The 18,768-nt window shown below is 40.6% G+C and overlaps 1 protein-coding gene and 1 pseudogene across 3 annotated transcripts in view; one reads left to right on the top strand and one right to left on the bottom strand.

The window, feature by feature from the left end:
* FAM126A (family with sequence similarity 126 member A) overlaps positions 1 to 18,484 on the bottom strand; it is a 134,446-nt gene extending 115,962 nt beyond the window's left edge. The window contains exons 1-2 of one of the 2 annotated variants that reach the window (XM_032287006.1): positions 18,124 to 18,484; positions 10,770 to 10,892 (exon numbers count right to left, since the gene is read on the bottom strand). The gene's annotated coding sequence lies outside the window, so the exon portion shown is untranslated. Of the gene's footprint in view, positions 1 to 10,769; positions 10,893 to 12,094; positions 12,134 to 18,123 lie in introns of those variants that run through there. The other variant, XM_032287005.1, reaches the window with a different exon arrangement.
* Positions 13,936 to 15,994, top strand: LOC116557500 (annotated as a pseudogene). Its single transcript, XR_004271540.1, has one exon. The product of XR_004271540.1 is annotated as a 14-3-3 protein theta pseudogene (transcript).
* Positions 18,485 to 18,768: the final 284 nt, after the last annotated feature.

The following is an 18,768-nucleotide window of genomic DNA, read 5'->3' as shown; positions in this document are numbered from 1 at the left end:
TTGAATTTTCCAATGCATGGTTTCTGTCTACAAAGTGATAATTTATCTCATGTTTTCTATGTCTGCCAGTAACTGACCAATAGTCCTGCCACTCTAACATGATGCTCTGGCCTGAAGGTATAAAGGGAGACTTCGGTCTTATGAATATGTCATAGTAATAAGTAGTATATCTAGTTCAGGGTAATACAAACTTCAAGGTGCATGAAAATCACCTGAGAATCTTGTTAATGTATATATTCTGGTTTAGTAGAGCTGGAGTAGGGCCTGAGATTAAGAGATGCCAATGCTACTGGTTGTTGAACCATGCAAGTACTTTGCATAGCAAAGATGTAGGAATATTTTCTCCTGGGTGGTAAGGGATTGACTCTATGTAGCTAATTCCTCTGGGGTATCTGGCTCATTTAGATTCTTGGAACCTATCGATACTGTCTGCTAATTAACCGTCAAACCTTCATTTTCCTGGCTTTCATTTAACTACTAGTGTTGATCAATTGTTCTCTTTCTTGAAGCAAAGCCTACTTCTTTGATGCTCCCTATGTTTATTCTTTCCTGTACACAGACATAGAAATAAAGATCTTTCTATACTTCATAAACAGGCTGTCAGGAAAAATTGTAAAAGATTTTGAAAGACAACAACAAATCATTGGCTGCCTGTCTAGCATACTTTTCTAGGTTTCACTGTCTTTGAACTATTTTATAACTCTCTAAGTTGTAGTAAACTGATAGTAGTAGTACAATGGATTCTAGTCCACACAAAAGCAAACTAAAGTGGAATGCACTTGATTATTGCCTTGTGGATAGAGTCATTTGTATTTATTTGTAAATTTACCTTGGCATTCCTTATTGCTTATATATAAGGGATTCTTTAAATTCTCCTTTGACCAAGTAGTAATTTAGCACTGGTTCCCTGATTTATTAATAAATTAATTAAAATCTGGCCAGGTATAGTAGCTCACTCCTGTAATCCCAGCACTTTGGGAGGCCAAGGCAAGCAGATATCTTGAAGCCAGGAGTTCAAGAACAGCCTGGCCAACATGGTGAAACCCCATCACTACCAAAAATACAAAAAATTAATCTGGCATGCTGGCACATGACTGTAGTCCCAGTTACTTGGGAGGCAAGAATCTTGAGCCTAGGAAGTGGAGTTTGCAGTGAGTCAAGATTGCGCCACTGCACTCCAGCCTGGGTGACAGAGCAAGACTCTGTCTCAATAATGATAATAATGAGTTAAGTAAAATCTTTCACGTGAATTTATTTTATATCTACCCAAGACAGTCATATAGATATAATACTCACTTTTTAAAATAGTCCTTTAGCGAGACGGATAATTAATTGAAAAAAGCTATCCACTTATTTATTAATTACTTATTTACTAATTACTTGCATTAGTAAGACTTGAACAAATCTATTTGTCTTCATCATTCTCTTGTTTTATATCCACCTTTTTTCTTACACTTTATTTTAATTTTTTTTGAGTATGATTTTGAACCTAAAATAATACAAATAATCATTTTTGATTCTTGATTTTTCTTTTTTTCTTTTTTTTTTTTTTTTTTTTTGAGACGGAGTTTCACTCTTGTTGCCCAGGCTGGAGTGCAATGGCGCGATCTCGGCTCACCGCAACCTCTGCCTCCTGGGTTCAGGCAATTCTCCTGCCTCAGCCTCCTGAGTAGCTGGGATTACAGGCACGTGCCACCATGCCCAGCTGATTTTTTGTATTTTTAGTAGAGATGGGGTTTCACTATGTTGACCAGGATGGTCTCGATCTCTTGACCTCGTGATCCACCCGCCTCGGCCTCCCAAAGTGCTGGGATTACAGGCGTGAGCCACCGCGCCTGGCGATTCTTGATTTTTCAAAACTTAGGCAATGAAAACACTTTTAATTTATCTACTTTGCCCTTTCAGCACTCACTCTTTTATACATATATATGTAAATTAGTAAGTAATTAATAAATAAGTGGGTAGCTTTTTTTCAGTTAATTATCTGTCCTGCTAAAGGACTATTTTTAAAAGACAGCATTATATCTTATGTTTCTCTTGGTTACAGAGAGAGATATACACACACACACACACACACACACACACACATATATACATGAATAAAAACCACTCACTCATATATATACATATATATAAAGAGCTCTCTCTTCCTCTCTTTATATATATATTTATGTATATATGTGTGTATATGTACATGTGTGTATGTAGACACGTGTATGTACATATATATGTACATATACACATATATGTACATACACACACATATATGTGTGTACATATATATACATACATATATGTACACTCATATATATGCATACATACATATATATGTATGTATGTATATGTACATATATATGTACACTCATATATATATACATACATATATGTATATATAAAGAGCTCTCTTCCTCTCTTTATATATATTATATATATAATTATTTATTTATGTATATATGTGTGTTTATGTTTATATACACATATATACATAAATCACTCACTCATATATATATATATACATACATATATGTATATATAAAGAGCTCTCTCTTCCTCTCTTTTTATATATATATATATATATACACACACACACACACACACACACATAAAGTAGAATATATATATATATATAAAGAGAGTAAGAGAGAGCTGAAAAGGCAAAGGAGACAAACTGTACATATTTTTTGTATAAACTGTACAAACTATACATACTGAGACAGGGTGTTGCTCTGTAACCCAGGCTGGAATGCAGTGGCCCAATAACAGCTTGACCTCCCAGGCTCAATGATCCTCCCACCTCAGCCTCCCAAGTTGCTGGGACTACAGGCATGCAGTACAGCACCCAGCTGATTTTTTTTGTTTTTGGTATTTTTTGTGGAGACAAGGTCTCACCATGTTTTCCAGGCTGGTCTTGAACTCCTGGGCTCAAGCAATCCTCCCATCTCAGGCCCCCCAAAGTGCTGGAATTACAAGCATGAGCCATCATGCCCAGCCTCTAATTTTTCTTTTTTTTTTTTTTTTTTTGAGACAGAGTTTCGCTCTGTTGCCCAGACTGGAATGCAGTGGCACAATCTTGGCTCACTGCAACCTCTGCCTCCCAGTTTAAGCAATTCCCTGCCTCAGCCTCCTGAGTAGCTTAGATTACAGGTACGCACCACCATGCCCAGCTAATTTCTGTATTTTTGTTAGCGATCGGGTTTCACCATCTTGGCCAAGCTGGTCTTGAACTCCTGACCTTGTGATCCACCTGCCTCAGCCTCCCAAAGTCCTGGGATTACAGGCGTGAGCCACCACGCCCAGCCTAATTTTTTTTTTTTTTAAGAATCCTTGTTTTCTGCCAATAGAAGAATATTCCCTGACCCATTTAGGGTTTTTTGCGTGTGTGTGTTTGTTTGTTTTTTCCTGTCTCACGTCTTGAAAACCGCCACAATCCAAGGAGTTCAGGCTTCTAGTGGAGAAAAGTATCAAAGACCCAAATTTGGGTCTTGTAAGTCTATCTGAGAGTTGGTGGTGTGTGAGTGCCCCTGCTGTGGCTGCTGGTTCATTTGAGAAGTCACAGAGCTGGAAAATATTTATTTTTATAAAGTCCTGAGTTCATACTGATTTTCCCAAGCATATTAAGTTGTTACGCCCTACTTTTCTTATAGTCTAGGGTTTCACTGACCTCTAAGACTTTTTACTACGTTTCTGCTGAAGAAAAGATGCTAGACGTATTTTTAAAAAACACAGATGAAGGTTTCCAGATGCAATTAGAAAGGGTTTGGGGAAGGGCTATAAAAGAAATGTGGTATTTAATCTGTAACCTGTTTCCTTGCTCTCATCTCGTGTGTAGAGTTATTTACATATAATCAGAAAAGAGAAGAGGGTAGGAAACCACACGGATTCGGGGATAGCTCTTTAGAGACAGAAGCTATGAACCTGAACCAGAAAAACCAACCATTCCGTCTCAATCAATCTCCATTCCTCTGGGTTCAAATGGACCCCAGTCCACAGGGAGAAGTAAAATATTCATTTTACTCTCTCTTGGCAGGGACAGAGAGATTTCAGTGGTCTCAAAGGTCATTGGAATTGTGGCTCACAATTTCCTGGAGCTTTCTCTAATGCAGGAAATACAACTACTTCCTCCACTGTGGATTTTTTCTCTTTGCCTGTGAGGATCAGATATCACTTGATTCTTTTTTTTTTCCCCCAAGTCCTGATGGAATTGCATCCTGCCCCACCTAGAGGCCTGGAATGATGTTGGATCTAAAACCTGCCTGTCAGTGTGAAATACAGCTGAATCTGAGAAGGGTCAGGAGCCCTCCTAGACTTCTTGTAAGGCAGCTAGGGGACAAAAAGGGGATTATTCGTTGTGCCTTAGCACAGAGCTCATGTGACCTGGGATCCACCTCTCTCTACAAATCTAGATTGTTTCTCAAAGGCAATCAAACATTTAAGATCTCATTCCCTCTTTCTCCTTCTCTCTCTCCCTAACACATACACACACACACAAACGCACACGAATGCGCACACAAAACAGTTCAATGCTGTTGTGTGATGATAAGAGTTTTCCCAAGACTGTGTCACTAAGAAAAGAATATGCTTGAATGCTTTTATACATTTTGTGGGAATACTAAAGTGTTATTAACTGAGATTGTTATATGCCAGTCTTGAAAACAGCTTCTTCCTTACTAGTCTGAAGCAAGTAGCAGTTAATGCAAACTGATTATGAAGCAATAAAGTGCTACATTTGTTTTTGTTAATTGAGAAGTTAATATTGCCCCCAAAGGAGATTATTTTTTTAAAAATCACAAATCAGCCAAATTTGGGAACACATCTAAATTACTGCCTCTCTTGAAGCATTTATGAGACAAATTTTGGGAACTATCATCACAAATATAGAGGAATAGGCCAGACATGATGATGGCTCATGTCTGTAATTCCAGCACTTTGGGAGGCCAAGGTGGGTGGATCACTTGAAACCAAGAGTTTTAAATCAGCTTGGTCAATGTGCAAAAATGCTGGCCTCCTGTCTCTACTAAAAATACAAAAAAATTGGCTGGGCTTGGTGGTGTGTGCCTATAGTCCCAGCAACTTAGGAAGCTGAGGCACAAGAATCGCTCAAACCCAGAGGCAGAGGTTGCAGTGAGCTGAGATTGCACCCCTGCACTCCAGCCTGGGTGACAGAGTGAGACTCTGCCTAAAATTTTCTTATCTGTCTATCTATCTATCTATCAAGAGAGAAATGAAGACATTTAGAAAATATTTGGCCGGGCGCGGTGGCTCACGCCTGTAATCCCAGCACTTTGGGAGGCCGAGGCGGGTGGATCACGAGGTCAAGAGGTCGAGACCATACTGGTCAACACGGTGAAACCCCGTCTCTACCAAAAATACAAAAAATTAGCTGGGCATGGTGGCGCGTACCTGTAGTCCCAGCTACTCGGGAGGCTGAGGCAGGAGAATTGCCTGAACCCAGGAGGCGGAGGTTGCGGTGAGCAGAGATCGCGCCATTGCACTCCAGCCTGGGTAACAAGAGCGAAACTCCGACTCAAAAAAAAAAAAAAAAAAAAAAGCAAATATTTTCCATAATCAAAGACAAAGTTGAAGTTAACACAATATCCAGTTGTCCTACTTTCTGAAAAGATACTGAAATTCAAACAGGCAATTAACAAACTCCATTTATACAATCTCATCACATTCCAGCTAACATATAGGACAATAAAACTATAACACCTTTGGGTTTAATTTATCTGAAGCCTGTAAAACACACCACCTGATCAAATCCTTCAAGGTAACCTCTAACTTTACAGCACTGTAACACTATTAGCCCTTTCATCAGTTGCAGCTTGTTAGTCAAATACACTTTGTAAACAAAGTTACCATGCACACTAGAATCAGAAAGAATGAACCAGAACTACATGGCAGGAAGTATTTATAGTCCAGTTAAGTTTGTACATTCTTACTTCATTTACTGAATGCCTGCTATGCCACGTTCTATGTTAGGAATGTGGATACAAAGGTAAAGAGGTAAAAAAATAATCTCTGCCACCAAGAATTCTCTTGGTGCTGTTTTACAAACAGTTCTCTGGCTCTTCCATTTAAGAAAAGCAGCTTTAGTTGTGAAGGCACCTATTACAGAAAGGGAATGACCATTTTTCCTAAATAGAATTCAGTGAGAAATTAGCTGGTGAGTAAAAAAGGTTTCTAAGCAGCAAAAAAAAACAGATTCCACACATTCCAAATACTAAAGTTATGAGTTGAATCCCTAGCTGTGACTCCTGGAGCCTTTTTCCTACTTTATACACAATTCTAGCAGTTGTGGTATAAAAGAATATTGGCTCCCTTCCGAAGATAAACTTGGAAAACTTCCAAAGTTAATACTGAAAGGAGACCTCTAACCCAGAAGTGGAGTCAAACCATGTAGTTCTGGTTCATTCTTTCTGATTCTAGTGTGCATGGTAACTTTGTTTACAAAGTATATTTGACTAACAACCACAACTGATACAAGGGCCAATAGTGTTACAGTGCTGTAAAGTTAGAGGTTACCTTGAAGGATTTGATCAGGTGGTGTGCTTTACAGGCTTTAGATAAATTAACCCCAAAGATGTTAGAGTTTTATTGCCCTGTAGAATGTTGTCCAATTTTATATCTAAAATAGTAAATATTTTCTTTTGCTTACTGTATACCGGTGTGTTTGTGTGTGTGTGTAAGCATTTGGAAAAACCAATTCTTTTGTCTAATTGTCTAATTTCCAGTTCCCTCACTAATGGTTTAAATAAAACTTTGACACATTATAATGAATAATTTTGTTCAGAGATTTTACTTTTAAAGTTTTGTATTGTTTTCTCCACACATTATCTGAGATAACTACCTGTACTTCAGTCCATAAAGACTAACAAGTTCACAGGCACTTGAACTCGGTCACTTGCTTTCTTTTTTTTTCTTTTTTCTTTTTTTTTTTTTTTTTTTTTACAGAGTCTTGCTCTGTCACCCAGGCTGGAGTGCAGTGGAACAATCTTGGCTTACTACAACCGCCACCTCCCAGGTCCAGCCTCCAAAGTAGCTGGGATTACAGGCACCTGCCACCACGCCCAGCTAATTTTTGTATTTTTGGTAGAGATAGGGTTTCACCATCTTAGCCAGGCTGGTCTTGAACTCATGATCCATCCGCCTCGGCCTCCCAAAGTGCTGGGATTACAGGCGTGAGCCACTGCACCTGGCCCTGGGTCACTTTCTTTTTAGCTCCTAGGCTATCTGCAGAAGGAGGGAGCCATCTGAACATTTATCCACGGAGTACCACTTTCTTGATCATTTTGATGCCTTCATGGTTGGGACTGAGAGAGATTTCTGTTGATGGCAGTGCCCCAGGCCTCTCCCCTCTAGACTCTCATCAGCTAATTGTCATCAGGAAGGAGAGCCACAGCAAACAACCTGCCCAGGCCCACTTGGATAATAAAATACCCAAGTCTTAACATAGTAAAATACCAAAGCTCTGTGCCAAGAAAAATGGATCCGGGAGCCTTTTCTGAAAAAACTTTGCAATATTTATAACTTCCTTATTTTTACTATATCTGTTACCATTTATTTGTTTCCCTAAAACAAGCAGTAAAACTTAAAATAAAAAATGTTTATGTTGAAGGGTTATGAGAATACTTTTGACATTTTTATTTCTGTTTAAGTATTTCCCATCCCCTATATAACCAATGTTAGCGATGTGGTTTATAAATTGGTTTCCAGGCAATTTTTCTATGTGTTTTCAATATGTTCTGTATGTATTTTCAATATGTTCTGCTATCTTTCCAGGTCAAAAGGATGTTTTTTTGAACCATTTTCTCACAATTATGAAACAATTTCCAACAGATTTTTTTTTTTTTTTGAGACGGAGTTTCACTCTTGTTACCCAGGCTGGAGTGCAATGGCGCGATCTTGGCTCACCGCAACCTCCGCCTCCTGGGTTCAGGCAATTCTCCTGCCTCAGCCTCCTGAGTAGCTGGGATTACAGGCACGCACCACCATGCCCAGCTAATTTTTTGTATTTTTGGTAGAGACGGGGTTTCACCGTGTTGACCAGGATGGTCTTGATCTCTTGACCTCGTGATCCACCCGCCTCGGCCTCCCAAAGTGCTGGGATTACAGGCTTGAGCCACCGCACCCGGCCAACAGATTTTAAATGTTGAGGAATGGCATGGAATGAATTTCCAGCAATGTAGAATATTTGGGAATTGTGCTTAACCTATTTGAGGATTCAGAAATGTATTGTTTTGTAATTTATCTGTTTGTTTTGTCTATTGTTGAAAATGCTCATGGAATACAGAGAGTGGGGAAAGGTAGGTGGAAATATGAAGGGGAAGAGGTAGAAAATAAGTCTAGACAAGCTGTAAGGAATTACCTAGAATCCCTAGTCCACAAGTCCCCAGCGAGAAGGGAGTGGGGGAGAAGAGTTTCCACTGACTTTATAAACACACTCTCATGTGTGTGTTTGCAGGTAGGGGAAGGACAATGAGGGAGGATGAAAAGAAATACTCTATAAGTTCAGGAAAACACAATTATCCTTCAGAAAGTAGAGTGGGGTAGAGGGGCAACATGTGGATACTTAAGATCAATTGGACAAGAATGTTGATGCTCAATGGTAACAAATTTAGAAAAAGTGCATACTTCCTCCAGCCAACTTGACCTATGAAGCGAAATAAGATTAACAAACTAATTCACTCCTTCAGCAGGCATTTATCAGGCATCTGGTTTATGCCAGGCACTGCACTAGTTGTTAGAATTACAGATATCACAGCTAATAAGATCATCCCAATGGAAAAGACTGATGTGCGAACAAGAAGTAAAACACTATTTAACACTATTTAAGTGTTCAGATAGGGAAGCACAAAGGAGGGGAAAGTAACTCAGAGTTTGTTTTTGTTTGTTTGTTTGTTTTAGCATGTGGGTAGAATCTGGGAAGATTTCCTGATAGAGGAAACATCTTGAGATTAGACCTGATAAACAAGTAGAGCTAGCACCAACCAAGCAAGCAGCAGACACTAAGACCCAGAAGCCAAAAATAGTATTGTGGGTTAGGGGGCTGATGATGATAATCCAGTTGGCTGGAGCATCAAAGGCAAGAGCCAGGGACATAGGAAGTTGGTGAGAGGTAAGGCAGGAAAAGAAAGCAGATTCTCCATATTTATATTTCAAGTAGATTTGCCTTTGGATAATAGAAAGGCTAAGGTTATGGCTAACTGTTAACTGTATTTACAGCCCACTCATTCTTGACTTAAGCCAGTCGAAAGGCTCACAGTCTTGCTCTACAAGCACGTGGGAGAAAGAGCTGGCAGAAAGGAGCCTCACTGTCTGTTCCTCAAGATCCCAGGGCACAGAATGGCAGAAGTTGTTACAGAGGGGTATCAGGCCATTCCTGCATTATTACAAAAAATATACCTGAGGCTGGGTGATTTATAAAGAAAAAAGGTTTAATTGGCCCACGATTCTGCAGACTGTACAGGAACCATGTTGTTGGCCTTTGCTCGGCTTCTGAGGAGGCCTCGGGAAATGTACAATCACAGTGGAAGGGGAAGCAGGAGCAGGCACATCACATGGTTAGAGCAGGAGCAAGAGGGGTGGGGTAACACACCCTTTTAAACAGCTAGATCTTGCGAGAACTCACTCACTATCATGAGAACAGTACCAAGGGAATGACACTAAACCATTTATGAGAAACCCACCCCTTGATCCAATCATCTCCCTCTAAGCCCCAAATCCAACCAAGGGGATAACAATTCAACAAGAGATTTGGTGGGGTCACAGGTCCAAACCATATCAAGAGGCTAGAGACAGATTTCTATTGGTCCTGGCTATGGTTTATCAAAGGATTGTGTTGGTCTTACATCCTAAAAGTCAGCATCTCCTCAAAACAGAGAAGTGAAAGTGGGAAGAGAGGGAAATGGAGGTAGGAAAGGAGGTGTGGGACATACAAATTAATAGTTAGGTTAATGGGACCTATTAGTAGGACTCCTCTAGAACATGCTGGTGACCTAAGTCCCCTTACTTCAACTTATGAATTAATACTCGGAGAGCTCTCTTTTGTGTGGGCAGAATCTGAGGATCTGTCACTCTTATAAGACCTTCAACGACCTGAGTCTCCAAGTGAGAGATCATAGGCAGGGGGGATTGTAAAAGGGACTGCAGGATCCAGGATCTTCATGTTTCACATCTCTAACTGCTTGGATTGGCCCGGAGAATGCGAGGTATTGACCCAGGGATATGGCTAAAGATATATATTGCTATTTTTGCTGTTACTTTATAGTCTCTGCCAGAAACACTGCTCTTCATCCTTGAAAACCCAGATCTTTTAGCAAAGACTTGTTCTTTGGCCCAAGCAAAGTGAATGGCTTCCTCCTCTGAGTCCCTGCATCACTTCAGACATACCCATCCCAATGCCCTTATCACATTTTTATTTATACTACTTCCTCACTGATTTCAAATATCTTGCTTATTATCCAGTACATAGCCGATATGTATAATATTTGTTGACCAGATGGCCTGAATCAACACTGGCTTAGGCAGGCAAGGAGAGCAACCAAGTAGACAAGAACTGAGAGCTAAGCTGGGGCCCTGACTTCTCACCAAGGGTTAGGCGAGACAGGAAGTCACAACTATGGAGCCAAGTCAGTGCTGGAAGGGCAGGCAGGCAGGAATGGCTTTAACAGGGGACCACAGCACAGGGTGTTCACGTAAGGTCCAATTACCCTGACGGACCCAGGCCCACTCAGTGGATGGGTGTCTGATACTTTTGGAGAAATACTTACCTCTCTATTCAGGATCAGTATAATGGGAAACAGTGTGGGCTTCAGGAGTCAGACTACCTGTCACTTTCCATCCCTGTGTCCTAAGGCAAATTGCTGAACCTCTTGAAGCCTCAATTTCCTCATCTGTAAAACAGGAATGGTAGTATTTATTCTCTATATCATATTTTATTGTTCCCATTAAATGAAATAATGAATGTGAATTGTTTAGTACAGTGTCCAGCACATAATGCACACTCAATATCTGGCACCTGTATCATTACTCCAGCCAAAATTTTTAGTCTGCTTTAGGTGCTATGCCCTTCTGGGACCATCACTGCCCAATTCCCTCAACTGGGATTTTGGCATCAACTCTGGAAAGTACTCGGGGACAGAGACCATATCTTTTACACCCAAAATTCCCCTTAGCACTTAAGGATTTGATATAATCAGCGGTTATATGTCTACTGTGTTCGGTAGTTTATGGCAATAGACACTAATTCTTTTTATTAAATAAATTACTAAAAAATGACTTCAAACTGCAAAGTTAATAGAAGGAAGCCAAATAATTTGCTAATTTACATAATGAGAAAAGTTTCCATTTGCAATCAATTACAGTGCTCGGCCTAGCTTAGTGCTTTGCATAAATATTTACACACTTGAATCAAGATGGCTGTGAGATACTCTGTACCTATTTTGAGTACTCAGGAGATGCAACACTTACATTCATCTAGCAAATCTGAAACAGAACTAAATACCTTGGACTGAAATCCTTTCATAGAAGGATTCACAGTCATGTTATCTTCTTTAGCTAAAACAGCATTTCGCTTCCAAGCTGTGGTTACAGTGAATTAGTGTATGACCCACAGGCAAACAGCCAACTAAGTAATTTTAAGAAATGTACCAACCTAAATAATTCCTTGAGGGTCCGTGAGACACGGTATTGCCTTTCATTCCCGAGCCTTTTTCATTAGAGCATATATGTATTAATATATAATTTACATCTTTTAAATTGAGGATATGACTAAATCATACTTTTTTTTCAGCTTAAGAATTGGATGAAGTTGGAAGACTTAAAATGTTTGGCACTTGAGTTCGAAAAAAAAAAAGAACTGTTCCATTTCTGGGCATGGGCACTTGCAATGACATATGGACACATAAGCTGAAGATCACCAACTTGCCCTTTACAATCACCTTTGAAAGAATGTTGACCCTTATACCTTCAGTGTCAGATTTTCCCTTTAAGATTTAACTCAAAAGTACATGGTTATAAAGGACATTTTCTAGCCTTCTTGCCTACATATGAACTTTTAAAAATATAATATTGGGCTGGGCAGGATGACTCATACCTGTAATCCCAGCACGTTGAGAGGCCGAGGTGGGTGGATCATCTGAGCCCAGGAGTTTGAGATCAGCCTGCAAAACCCCATATCAACAAAAAACACAAAAAATTAGCCAGGTGTGGTAGCACATGCCTATAGTCCCAGAATGGGGGCTGAGATTGGGGGACCCCTTAAACCTGGAAGGTTAAGGCTGCAGTAAACTGTGGTCACGCCACTGTACTCCAGCCTGGGTGACAGAGCAAAACCATGTCTAAAAAAAAAATCTATCTATCTAGAGATTATATGTATATGTGTGTGTGTGTATATATATGTATATGTATATGTGTATATACATATGTATATACACACAATATGTATATATACAATATGTATATATACACACACACACACCTATATATACACATATACATATACACATATATGTATATACACATATATATACACACATACATATACATATATATACACATATACATATATATACGTGTGTGTGTGTGTGTCTGTATATATATATATATATATACACACACATATATATACACACACATATATACATATATAAAGGCAAGGCAACCTGATTATCCAGAACGCCTCAAATTTGAGACCTGGAAGGAGATAATAGTGCTTGGCAATTTACTCAGTTAAGAGTTCAGAGCTGAGCCCAGTTCTTCTGGCTTCTTCCTTCATAGTCAAGACCCTGTTTAATCAGGTCTAGGCACAGAATAAATAGAAATGTGGGAAACATGGGAAATAAGTTTCCAGCCCTCCAAGGTAGATGTTTATACAGTTAACAAAGTAATAATTACCACAATGACACACAATATTTTTGATTATCTATCATGTGGCAAACACCACATTAGGTACTATGTAATCCCTGTGCTGGGGTCTGCAATATCCTTGGTGGTAATAATAGATTCCTATAGCAATACTCCACAAAATACACTATTATTTCAATTTTTTAGCTGGGGAACCTCAGGTTCAGAAAGGTTAAGTAACACTCCTTGCATCACACAGCTAGTAAGAAGTAGAGGCAGAAATGTTATTAGATCAGCTGAATTCTTTATGCCATTTTTCCTCTTAGCTAAAACAAAAAAAAACTTTTCACAAAGTTTTGCCAGAAATCAGGGATGGATCCAGATTATGAGGTGCATAAAGTTAATATAATTTGTGGGGGAATGGAGAGAACTTCTTTAAGGAAAAGAATACAAGACATCTTACTTTCTCAAATTTTACAAAAATATATAAAGTTGCGAACACATTGTAGAATCCTTCCCCAGTCACTTGGAGGCAGCCAGGGCAAGTGACAACTAAGCTTCATTAACATCATAGAAAATCCACCTCTGCTGGGGACTCAACCGTTCAAGTTAACCTTTGCCTGGTTAAGAGAGTGAGAGAAGGTGCTTTTGTGATGCAACAGGACATTTTCATAGCTTTAGACATCTCCTCCCACCCCCAAACATATCCATTGCTGAGGAAACAGATACTGCTGAGAATTGGGATGTGTGTCAATCAGAGCCTTCAACACATGGGGGTACTCTTGAGAGGAATGGAAGTGAGAACCTGTCTCTTTGTATCCCAAGTCCAAATAAGTCAAATCTGTTTGATGCATTTTGATGGCCTAACCCAAATTAGACAACAGGAAACAGCAGCAAGATCCTGGGAAATCTTTACCATTAAAACAGGAAAAAGGCAGGCTAGGAGGTCAGCTAGGAAGTCAGCTGGGAAAAGTGAACCTTGCATCTGGATCAATCTGCTCTCAATGCAGCCATCCCAAAGGCAGGTTTGGTGCCCAAGGAATCACAAGCATTTCCTCGCTGTCCTTGCCCTTCCTCCCGGCCCCAGCCCCGCACACGCCACGGAGAAGACGGAGCTGATCCAGAAGGCCAAGCTGGCCGAGCAGGCCGAGCGCTACGATGACATGGCTACCTGCATGAAGGCAGTGACCGAGCAGGGCACCGAGTCAACGAGGAGTGCAACCTGCTCTCCGTGACCTACAAGAATGTGGTCAGGGGCCGCAGGTCCGCCTGGAGGGTCATCTGGAACGTCCAGCAGAAGACCGACACCTCCGACAAGAAGTTGCAGCTGATTAAAGACTATTGGGAGAAAGTGGAGTCTGAGCTGAGATCCATCTGCACCACAGTCCTGGAGTTGTTGGATAAATACTTAATAGCCAATGCAACTAATCCAGAGAGTAAGGTCTTCTATCTGAAAATGAAGGGTGATTACTTCCGGTACCTTGCTGAAGTTGCATGTGGTGATGATTGAAAACAAACGATAGATAATTCCCAAGGAGCTTACCAAGAGGCGTTTCATATAAGCAAGAAGGAGATGCAACCCACACACCCAATCTGCCCGGGGCTTGCTCTTAACTTTTCAGTATTTTACTATGAGATTCTTAATAACCCAGAGCTTGCCTTCACACTGGCTAAAACGGCTTTTGATGAGGCCATTGCTGAACTTGATACACTGAATGAAGACTACTACAAAGACAGCACCCTCATCATGCAGTTGCTTAGAGACAACCTAACACTTTGGACATCAGACAGTACAGGAGAAGAATGTGATGCAGCAGAAGAAGCTGAAAACTAAATCCATATAGGGTGTCATCTTTCTTTCCTTCAAGAAACCTTTTTACACATCTCCATTCCTTATTCCACTTGGATTTCCTATAGCAAAGAAACCATTCATGTGTATGGAATCAACTGTTTATAGTCTTTTCACACTGTAGCTTTGGGAAAACTTCATTCCTTGATTTGTGTTTGTCTTGGCCTTCCTGGTGTGCAGTTACTGCTGTAGAAAAGTATTAATATCTTCATTTCATATAAACATAAGTAACTTCCAAGCACTTATGAGGAGGACTAAAAATGTATTTGGTATTTAAGTAATCTGCAAGTAAACACAGTTCTGTAAGTGACTGTGTTTTATATTACTGTGAAGATATGAAAAGGTAGTTAATTAAAATTTGAAGAGTGTTCCACATAACTTCTTAATTTCTACATTCCCTCCCTTACTTTTCGGGGTTTCTTTCAATAAGCAACTTTTCCACACTCTTAATGTATTCCTTTTTAGTAGGAATCCAGAGTATTAGACTGAATGGAAAAGCACTTGCCATCTCTGCCTAGGGGTAACCAATTGAAATGCCTCCTATGTCAAATAAGGAGGTCATGTATATCTGTGGCAACAGGGAGTTTTCTTATTCACTCTTTATTTGCTGCTGCTTAAGTTGACAACCTCCCTTCCCAATAAAAATTCGCTTACACCTCCTACCTTTGTAGTTCTGGTATTCACTTTACTATGCAATAGAAGTAGCATGTTGCTGCCAGAATACAAGCATTGCTTTTGGCAAATTAAAGTGCATGTCATTTCTTAATACACTAGAAAGGGGAAATAAAGTACACAAGTCTAAGTCTAAAACTTTAGTACTTCATGCAGATTTATGCACATGTGAGAGGGTGTCCAGTTCGTCTAGTGATTGTTATTTAGAGAGTTGGACCTCTATTGTGTGTTGCTAATCATTGACTGTAGTCCCAAAAAAGCCTTGTGAAAATGTTATGCCCTATGTAACAGCAGAGTAACATAAAATAAAATTCCATTTTATAAACCATTTATTACGGCTTTGTAACAATTGCATACCCATATTTTAAGGGACAGGTGAATTTACTACTTTCTAAAGTTTATTGATACTTCCCTTTTATGTAAAATGTAGTAGTGATACCTATATTTCTGCATTGTGCATTGTGACACACTTGTCTAGGAATGCCTGGAAATGTATAAAATTGGACTGCATTTCTTAGAGTGTTTTACTATAGATCAGTCTCACAGGCCATCTCTTCTTCAGATGTAAATGATATCTGGTTAAGTGTTATATGGAATAAAGTGGACATTTTAAAACTAAAAAAAAAAAAAGAGTTTGAAGGTGGTAAGGCTGGGCCACTTTTGGTGTTGCCCATTAGCCAACAAATTGTACATCTCTTCAAATAGTACATCATAAGGAATGGCCATAGCCTGTGCTGGGATCTACAATAATCCTGGTGGTAATAATTAGAGTAGGTGGCCCAGCTTGATCCACAGTTATTTGGCTTACCCTATTTAACAGTAAACTTGAGGTTCAACTTCAGCAACAGTAGCGACGGTATGGATGATCATGGGGCAACGGGAGTATGGCCTGGTTAGGGCACATCTCCAGACTGCCAGTATTACAGGAAAGGGGTCCTGATCCAGATCCCAAAAGAGGGTTCTTGGATCTTGTGCAAGAAACGGTTCAGGGAGAGTCTGCAGTGCAAAACTAAAGCAAGTTTACTAAGAAAGTAAAGTGGTAAAAGGACAGCTACTCCATAGACAGAGCAGGACATTCCTGAAAGTAAGACAAGTAATGCATCCACCCAAGGTACAATGCTTGTATATATGGGGAGATGTGTTTGTGATAAAGGATTGATTTTCTTAATTGCTATATTTTGCAAGGATCCATATTATTCTCTCTCTCTCTCTTTTTTTTTTTTTTTTTGAGACAGAGTCTTGCTCTGTTACCCAGGCTGGAGTGCAGTGGCACGATCTCAGCTCATGGCAACCTCCGCCTCCCAGGTTCAAGCAATTCTCCTGCCTCAGCCACCTGAGTAGTTGGGACTACAAGCACCTGCCACCACACACAGCCAATTTTTGTATTTTTAGTAGAGATGGAGTTTCACCATGTTGGCCAGGATGGTCTCAATTTCCTGGCCTCGTGATCCACCCGCCTCAGCTTCCCAAAGTGCTAGGGTTACAGGTATGAGCCACTGAGCCCAGCCAATATTATTGTCTTTAAAGCAAAATTAGGAATGCCTTTGTTTTCCAGATATCAGGATACCTGGACACCCCCAAGTCTTGGTCTGTTTAGTAAACAATATTAATCTGTTCCCTTAACCATAAATATCTAGAGGCCAGGAATGCCTAACTTTCTGAGAATGCAGCCCACCAACTCCCAGCCTCATTTTCCTAGCCGTCACTCAAAATGGAGTTGCTCTGGTTCGAACTCTGACTTCCTCTGACGTATCTCCCTGCTCCCTTTACAAGAGAACCCTTAATCCTAAGAGTTGCAGAGGAATGAAGATCTATCCATTACTGTTTTAATTAAGCCTTTTCCTACAAAATGCCAAGATATTAACTGAAACAGGGAATCTCTTCCCAAATGAGAAGAGTAATGGAAATGCTGAACTATTTTCCACTGAGTAGCACCTGGTATTAGCAGTTTATTGTTCTGTTCACCTGGTGCACAAAGCTACTTCCATCTGTAAACCACTCTACCTCAGAATTATCTGGAGGCTCATTCTTTACATCTGGTTGGCTGGAGTAAACTTGCTCCATAACTTGTATGCAAGAATGATCGGCCAGGTGTGGTGGCTCACGCCTGTAATCCCAGAACTTTGGGAGGCTGAGGCGGACGGATCATGAGATCATGAGATCGAGACCATCCTGGCCAACATGGTGAAACCCTGTCTCTACTAAAAATACAAAAATTAGCTGGGCGTGGTGGCGTGCGCCTGTAGTCCCAGCTACTCGGGAGGCTGAGGCAGGAGAATTGCTTGAACCTGGGAGGCAGAGGTTGCAGTGAGCCGAGATCACGCCACTGCACTCCAGCCTGGTGCCTGGTGACAGAGCAAGACTCTGTCTCAAAAGAAAAAAAGAATGATCTAGGGTGCCTATGAGTTCAGGCAAATAGGTAGCTGGATTCAACGTCTGACATACTTTAAAAATTATATCAGGATGTTTAGCAACAAAGCCCGATATTTACTCACAGGAAAGGAGGAGTAATTCCTCAGCTGCTTTGTGATTTCCAAAAGATACTACCATTTTCAGCTGAGTTAACAAATCCCTTCCCAACAAAAGGTGGGGTATTCAGGAGAAAACCACAGTCTCTGAAGAGCAGCTCAAAGGATAGGTAAATGTCATCTAGGGGCTTGTCCATTTATTCCCATGACCATATGGTTTTGGGGTGACAGAGGCCCATTATAATGGGTCAGAATAGAGTAAGCACTTTAGAAGGAAGTTAATGTTCTTACCTGCCATGTCAAGGGTTACCAAGGCCCCTCCGGAGATATGGCTAGCTGTCCGACAGAAGCTGTGGCAGAAGGTCTCAGGCCCCATCACTCTTGGGTTTGACTGGCTATTTCAGCCATAATTGGTTCAAGTGCTGATGGCTCCCTTCGGAACTATCCCTCTTCCACTGGCCAATCCCTCTTCCACTGGCCAGTTTTCTTACAGTGTGCACACTGATTCATGCCCAAGGCATGGTGACTCAGACATCCAGCTATGGGTTTCCCACTTTTCAGCTTCCCTTGTTCAGACCAAGAGTGAAGAGGGAAACCCCATGTGGAAGGTGAGCTGAAGGCTGCAGCCAAGAGCTGCACCTTGTGGGAGGTCCTTCTTGCTCTTTCTGCTTCCTCTTTGTCCCTGTTATTAGAAATTTGAAATGTCATATCCAAAAGCTGTTCTAGGTTGGGCACAGTGGCTCATGCCTGTAATCCCAGCACTTTGGGAGGCCGAGGTGGATGGATCACCTGAGGTCAGGAGTTTGAGACCAGCCTAACCAACATGGGGAAATCCCGTCTCTACTAAAAGTACAAAAAAATTAGTCGGGCATGGTGACACATACCTGTAATCTCACCTACTTGAGAGGCTGAGGCAGGAGAGTCGCTTGAACCCAG

The sequence above is a fragment of the Sapajus apella genome, unplaced genomic scaffold (genome assembly GCF_009761245.1).
Source record: "Sapajus apella isolate SASKATOON/1434 unplaced genomic scaffold, GSC_monkey_1.0 scaffold19, whole genome shotgun sequence".
NCBI classification, from domain to species: Eukaryota; Metazoa; Chordata; class Mammalia; order Primates; family Cebidae; genus Sapajus; species Sapajus apella.
The sequence above is the reverse complement of the archived record's forward strand: the minus strand, read 5'-3'. Positions and strand labels throughout refer to the sequence as shown.